The sequence below is a fragment of the Leptonychotes weddellii genome, chromosome 15, assembly GCF_054177405.1.
Source record: "Leptonychotes weddellii isolate Sample4059 chromosome 15, ASM5417740v2, whole genome shotgun sequence".
Lineage (NCBI taxonomy): Eukaryota > Metazoa > Chordata > Mammalia > Carnivora > Phocidae > Leptonychotes > Leptonychotes weddellii.
The window spans coordinates 7,928,345-7,935,887 of record NC_138383.1 but is presented as its reverse complement, the minus strand read 5'-3'; the positions used below and the strand labels follow the sequence as shown (position 1 = coordinate 7,935,887).

The window sequence follows — 7,543 nt, the reverse complement described above, 5'->3', positions numbered from 1 at the left end:
ACCCATGGTTTCTGATGTGGACTGAACAAAGCTGGTGTCACTGACTTCAAGGAAAAGTGAAGTCAAGGAGAGAGGTTAGCAGACTGGACACATTTAAAGGCCAATGTGCCCAATTTTTAAAATCTTTATTCACCTGTCACTTAACTGGATATCCTGCTTTGGTGGTAGTAGAGACTACATTTAAGGATCTAAGTGCCAACAGGAGATGAAAAAGCACATTCGAGGGGCGCTTGGGTGGCTCAGTCGTTAAGCGTCTGCCTTTGGCTCAGGTCATGATCCCAGGGTCTTGGGATCGAGCCCCACATCAGGCTCCCTGCTCGGCGGGAAGCCTGCTTCTCCCTCTCCCTCTCCCCCTGCTTGTGTTCCCTCTTTCGCTGTCTTTCTCCCTGTCAAATAAATAAATAAAATCTTAAAAGAAAAAGCACATTCTATTTGTCATTAAGTACAGAGATGCCATGGTTCTTTTCAACCTTTTCCTTTCCTGATGTGTAGGATGACTTACAGCTAAGGTGAAAAACCACTTATGACCTCACATCAGTTTCTGCGCCCAAGTGGCTTCAGCTAAACATTATTCAAAACTCAGCATAAAGGCGAATAGTGAATAGACTGAAAGCCTTGAAACCCAGCACCTGTCTTTTTAGTATCCCATAAAGAAAAATGGTGGGGAGTACACTCCTGGACTGAACACCAGGAAGGGAGCCCATGTTCTCAGTGGGTTAGGGCAGGGCTGTGGTTAGCTCAACTTTCTGACACCAAAGAGGAACATGTATAACTCTTCAGAGGCATCAGTGGAGTATTCGACCGATCATGAAAAAAAATTCAACTGCTCTCACAATCTGAGTGTGGGTGGGAGAAGGAATGAATCTAGGTCTACAGCATGAGAAGTGGTCAATTGCAGTCACCATTCTATTCTAAAAATGCAAATTGGACCTCGTCTGTCTCCAGCTTCATAACCTTCATTTGCTTGTGGATAAACTCTAAAGTCCTAAACATTATATAAAGAGCCTTTTCTGATCTGGAACCAGCCTATTTTCCCAGCTTCATCTCACACCCTACCCCAGATACCCCCAGCCCTCTACAGTCCAACCATCACACTGACTTGTAGTCCCCAGAACCTGCCATATTTCTCGTGATACCTGATTTTTGCCTCTGCTGTTCCATCTGTCTGGAAATTATTTTCCCTACCTTTCCTTTCTCTGGCTATTACTAGACTAAAAAGCATATGATGGAAAACCAATAGTATAAGCCCACAGCTGAGTTTTTGCATTATATCAATATTTTGTTGGTCTGAAAGCTCTAAGGAAGAGGGTGCAATGCAACAAATTAAGCAATCCCATATGATAAAATGGTTTTTAACCAATAAATGTTAAATGTAGTTTATATATGCTTACGCAAGTTTGTTAAAAAGATAAGTTACTCAGATTTCAAGGTTCATCTCTCAAGAATGATCCATATTTAATTGGTGGATCATCCTTTTTGAAGTCAGATACACATGGCTTTGAGAGTGAGCTCTACCATTTACTAACAGCATGACCTCGGGCAAATTGTCAACCTCTTTGTGGTTCAGTCTTCTCATCTGCAAAATGGGGGCTGCCCTAGCACCTGCCCGATAGAGTTGTTGTGAGGATCAATTTAGACAATAAGAATGAAGTGCTGAGTATTAGTTACCAGGGGGAATGGACAGCTCATATCTCCCCAAAGTTCATATGTTGAAACCTTATCCCCCAATGGGGTGGTATTAAGAGGTGGGGCCTTTGGGAGGTGACTGGGTTCTGAGGGTAGAGCCCTCATGAATGGATTAATGTCCTGACACAAGAGACCCCAGAGAGTTCCCCTTCTGTCATGTGAATTACCCATGAAGAAGAAAGTCGTCTAGGAGGAAGGAAGTAGGATCTCGCCAGACACTGCATCTGTCGGTGTCTTGATCTTGGACTTCCCAGCCTCCAGAGCTATAAGAAATAAATTTCTGTTGTTTATAAGCCACACAGTGTGTGATATTTTTGTTACAGTAGCTGAGCTAAGACACCTGGTGGGCAGTAATATTCAGTCAACTCAGTAAAGGGCCACCGTCACCATCATCCTCCTCTTTATCACGATCATTCATCATATATCATCATATGTCATCAAATGTCAAAAGAGCCCGACTGCATCTCTCCATGCTGGCTCCTGCTGTTTAAGACTTGATGGCACCATTTTGCAGCTAACTAAGCCTTTCTAGATCACACTGAAAAACATTCACCCACCAACTTCATCTTTGGAAATAGGAAACTACAGGACTCTGCTCACACGGTTTTGCCCAGGAGGGTGAAAGTCACTAAGACACTCTGGGGTGGGAGAGGGAGAAAGTCTAGCTAACAACATAATTAAAGAGGGAGGCAGCTCCCTGTGGGAACCCCTGACGTCTAAAGAGTCTGTTACCCTTTCCTAAGACTATCCTCATTCCTGTGTTCAACCCGAGGGCACATATTACTCTTCTCATAATTTTAAATATGGGGAAGCTGACTCCCCCTAAAGACAAGCTGCCCAAGCTCACTGTTGAGCCTTGTCTTCAGATCACCCATCCCCAGCCCCACCGTTCACGCACCCTGAGCAGCAGTCCCTAACCTCAATATCCTCTCGCTTTCCAGAGGCGCCACTGGGGCTCCTTTACTCAGTTTTGTTTGCCCTTCTCCCGACAATGGCTGTCTGTAAGAGGCCCTCAGCGCCTGGAATTTGAAATTGTTTTTCTTCCCTCCCTTCCTGAGGAGCGGATTGTTCCTAAGCTCTGGGCTGCCCGGCCAGTGCAGGCCTGACTGGCTGGCACCTAGGGTTGCATGGAGGATATGGATTTGTTTTTGCAGGGTTGCTCATGAACGATGGAGTGCTGGTGTTGGCTTCCTTGTAGAAGGGGTGCATGGCAGTTAGGCATGGATTTGCAGGGAAGTAAACTTCAAGAATAAACAGAAAGTACACACACTCCACATCCTGTCAGCCAAGCCCCAGCCTCCTTGGTCCTGACAGGTGATCCATTCTGACTTCCTTACAGAGACACCCACACCCAGCAGACTGTAAGTCCTTGAAGCATGGCAGGCAGGAAAAAGCACAAACGTGGATTCTCCACTCTCTAGCATGGTGGGCTTGAAACTTTGCTCAGCCTCTGTGCCCAGACTCCATGATTGAAAACTTGCCAACATTCTTTTGGTTCCTCCCATATACCAGAGTCTTCCCCCTCCTCAGGGCCTTTGAATGTGCTCTTGTCTCTGCCCTCCTTCTCCTGATGGCACTCCTCTTCCTTCAGGTTTCAGCTTCGATGCCATCTTCTCAAAGAGCCTTCCCCCAGCTTCCCCTCAGCCCGATTATTCTCTGTTTGGGGCACTCATTGGCTTTCTTCAAATGTTTGTCACAATTTCCAATAATTTTTATTTGCTTTGTCTTCCTATTCAAACTTGAAGCTCCTTGAGGGCTTCCCTCTGCTATGTCAACACAGTGCCTGGAATTTGATGGGGACTCAATCAATATCAAGGAATAAAGGTCCTTGCTTTGTCTAAGTTTAATTGGCGCAAGGGAGAGGTAACAACCACCAGAATCCAGAATCCCTGATCCTGTGGACAATTTTACCTTCGACTGCACTCACGTGAACAATAAATATCAGAATCTACATCAGAAAGATGTAGAGTTAAAAAGACCAAGGAAATTAATCAGCATAAACTCTTTCGTGTATTTTATAATTTGAGACAAGCATACTACCCCAACTGGATAACATTTTCCTGACACCCACTTGGGAATCTTTTCTACCTGCACAAGTCTATGAGTATACTTATAAAAATATCTAAATTGTTAAAGAATTTAACAGCAGACCAAATGAAAAAATATTATCTGCGACAAGTTAATACATAGGAATTCACAGTTAAGGTCTATTCATACAATACAAATTTGTTGAGTGCCTGGGATTGTAAATATATGAATGATGCAATTCTACATTCAGTAGTCAACAATCTTGCTCGAAAACAAAATAAACAACTGTGAAACTATCCTAGGAGCCTATAAAAACAAAACAATATAAAAACTACTTAGTTATTGGCACCTGGATGGCTCAGTCGGCTAAGCATCTGCCTTCGGCCCAGGTCATGATCCCAGGGTCCTGGGATCGAATCCCGCATCAGGCTCCCTGTTCAGCAGAGAGCCTGCTTCTCCCTCTCCCTCTGCCCCTCCCCCGTGCTCGTGTTTTCTCTCTCTCTCTTTCATGCTCTCTTTCTCAAATAAATAAATAAAATCTTAAAAAAAAATAGTTAAGTGTGTTGAAGCTCAGAGTGAATTACAATGAGTTAGGAGAAAACAATTTTTAAAGAGTTTTGGTTAAAGTCTTGAACAGAGTGAGTGAACAGGGACAGACACAGAAAAGTTATAAAGGTTTAAACTGAAATTTTTTTATTAAGTAGAACCCCCTCATTACAGTGTTCTTTGTTATCAAAGTATATTTGACATATAACACTGTGTGAGTTTCAGGTGAAGCACATGTTTATTTGATACATTGATATATTACAATATGATTGCCATTAGATTGAGATCATTAGCACCTAATTATCATGGCACATAATTATCATTTCTTTTTTTGTGGTGGGAATAATTAAGATCTAGTGTCTCAGCAAGTTTGATGACATACAATGTTGTCTTTATTCACTACACTGTGCATTAGATCTCCAGGACTTGTCTCCTAGTTGCAAGTTTGTGCCCTTAAAAAATACCTCTTCGGGCGCCTGGGTGGCTCAGATGGTTAAGCGTCTGCCTTCGGCTCAGGTCATGATCCCAGAGTCCTGGGATCAAGTCCTGCATCGGGCTCCCTGCTCCTTGGGAGGCTGCTTCTCCCTCTGCCTCTCTCTCTGTCTCTCATGAATAAATAAATAAAATCTTAAAAAAAAAAAAAAAACCTTTTCTATTCTCCCAGCCCCAGCCCCTGGTAATCACCATTTTACTCTGTTTTTATGAGTTTGGCTTTTTTAGATTCCACATATAAGTGATATCATGCAGTATTTGTGTATCTCTGTCTGACTTATTTCACTTAGCATAATGTTCTCAAGGTCCATCCATGTTATTGCAAATGGCAGGATTTCCTTCTTTCTCATAGCTGAACAACATACCATTGTGTGTGTGTGTGTGTGTGTGTACTGCATCATCTTTATCCGTTCATCGCTTGACTGACAGACACTTAAGTTATTTCCATATCTTGGCTATTGGGGAAAATGCTGCAATAACCATGGGAGTCTAGATAGCTCTTCCATATCCTGTCTTAATTTCCTTTGGGAGAGCCCCCTATTTACAAATGCAGAAAATGAGGTCCAGTGGGTTTTTCCCTCACCTGGGTCCTATAACAGAGGAGGATCAGGGAGTCAGGAGCCCAGGCACCCAGTCTTTCCACTACATCACCTGGGCCATTTTCAGAAGAGGTAAGGCGAAATCTCAGCCACAGCACCAAAATGGGTGAGCAGGATGTGGCGGTGGCCGTGGCAACAGGACTAGGCTGGGAGTGGAGAGACGTGACAGAAAAGGCTTGGAGGTGAATTGAGGGGTGGCCAACGGCTGGTTTCCTCATGGAACATCTTTATTTTTGGCACGTTGACTTGTTGAGTGGCACCTGAGTCATCCCTCTTGAAGCCAGTAACCAACTCAAACAGAGGAACTCACACATCACTCCTTTTACCTTGGGCATCGTGGGCACCCACCAAATATTTGCTGATTTGCTTTGACTCTGATGCTGGACCTATAAGAGTGCAAAGAAGTGCTCTGTGTGCACCACCATGAAATGTGTTCTATTTATGATGGGAAGGTACAGAGCAGAAAAAAATAAATCACCTCATTTACAGATAACAGGCATTGCTCTTATTGAATCAAAATGTCTTTGTTGGCATGGAAACAAGAAACAGTTGAGCTGGAAGAACGTGGCAGAGAATGGAAATGTAGCATGGAGGTACCATTTTCACCCTCCCTTTGCTTATTACAACTACGCCCAAGCATGGTACCACTGGGTGTGGTCCCCTTATTCTAGCTGGAGAAAGAACCTCCCCAGAGAAATGTGGATTCCAGCTCTATTCTTTTGTTGTTGTTGTTGTTGTTGTTAAGATTTATTTATTTATTTGAAAGAGAGAGAAAGAGATAGCAAGAGAGTGCAGGGGGAGGGGCAGAGGGAGAGGGAGAATCTCAAGTCAACTCTGTCCTGAGAGCAGAGCCCAACTCGGAGCTCAATCTCACGAGCCTGAGATCATGGCCTGAGCCAAAACCAAGAGTCAGACGCTTAAATAACTGTGCCCCCCAGGCACCTCCCCCAGCTCTATTCTTTAATAGCTGCATGATCTTGGGCATTTACCTCTTTGACCTGCAGCCTCCTCATCTGCTAACACAGGTAAAGCACTTAGCACAATGCCTGGTAAAGAGCAGGTACTCAGCACACATTAAGTCTCTTTTCCTTCCTGACAAAAGGAGCTTAAGGAGAGAGACCAGGCTCTGTAGGGAAAAAGAAAATAATCCTGAGTGGTCTGGTGGCAGGAAGATGGGAGTTTGGGGGAAGACAGAGGAGTGAGAAGTTGTCAAGTCATGGGGCAAGCCTTGAAGCTTGCAGAGAAGAGGAAGGAAGGGGCCATGGCGTCTAACTAAGAGCAAGGTTCAGAATATGTGGATTCAAAGTCTACTTTAAGGCAAGAGCACCTGGGGCAAGTTCAATTCCCTCTTTGGACCTCAGCATTCTTGAGCAAAAATAAGAAAATTTTAATATTGATCTTTGAAGTTCCTTTTACCTCTATGATCCAATGGTTTTAAATATGACCATTAAAAGTAAGGGCCCTGAGATTGATCAAATAGGTAAGAAAATCCATTGAACCATCTGGACCTTTAACCAGGCTTGACTCTAAAGTGAAGCCCTGTTCTAAGCATTTCTCTCTTGGCTGCCCTTCCAGAGTAAAGGAAGAGGATGAGGTAGGAATTCAAAGTAGAAGTCTATCATACTAAACAGCTGTCTCAGTTATATCCTGACCTCTGTTAGTAATGTCGCCTGAGGTGTGCTTACAGTTGATTCAGTCCCCTGAAACTTAAACACCTCCAAGATAGGCCAGGGACTTCTGAGACATCAGTGGTAACAGACCAAGGAGCCCGAGAACTTCTCACTGCCCAAGTTGGAAAATCAAAGGACATATGTGTTCTTTGGCTTGGGCAGGCTGACACTGCTCTTCCCATCCAAATTATTTGGATCTGCGGAGCTAGGTATACTTTCCTGGGGCTGGCTGCCATACAGAGCACCACAAACTGGGTGAGTTAAAACAACACAAATGTATTGTCTCACACTTGTGGCAGCTGGATGTCTGAAACCGTGGTATCAGCAAGGCCATGCTCCCTCGGAAGGCACCAGGAAAGATCTGTTCCCCTCAGGTAGTCCTTGGCTTATGGATGCGTCCATCCTCTCCTCTGTCTTCTCATGACGTCCTCCCCGTGACTTCTTTCTTTACTGTCTGTGTCCAAATTTCCCCTCTTGAAAAGGACACCAGTAATATTGGATGAGGGGCTTACCCTATTCCAG

At 44.1% G+C, this 7,543-nt stretch overlaps 1 long non-coding RNA gene across 1 annotated transcript in view; it reads right to left on the bottom strand.

The window, feature by feature from the left end:
• The window catches only part of LOC115944835 (uncharacterized), a 3,380-nt gene extending 1,234 nt beyond the window's left edge, over positions 1-2,146 (bottom strand). The window contains exon 1 of the long non-coding RNA XR_004079334.2: positions 1,854-2,146. This is a non-coding gene — a long non-coding RNA (uncharacterized LOC115944835). The remainder of the gene's footprint in view (positions 1-1,853) is intronic.
• Between the last annotated feature and the right edge of the window lie 5,397 nt (positions 2,147-7,543).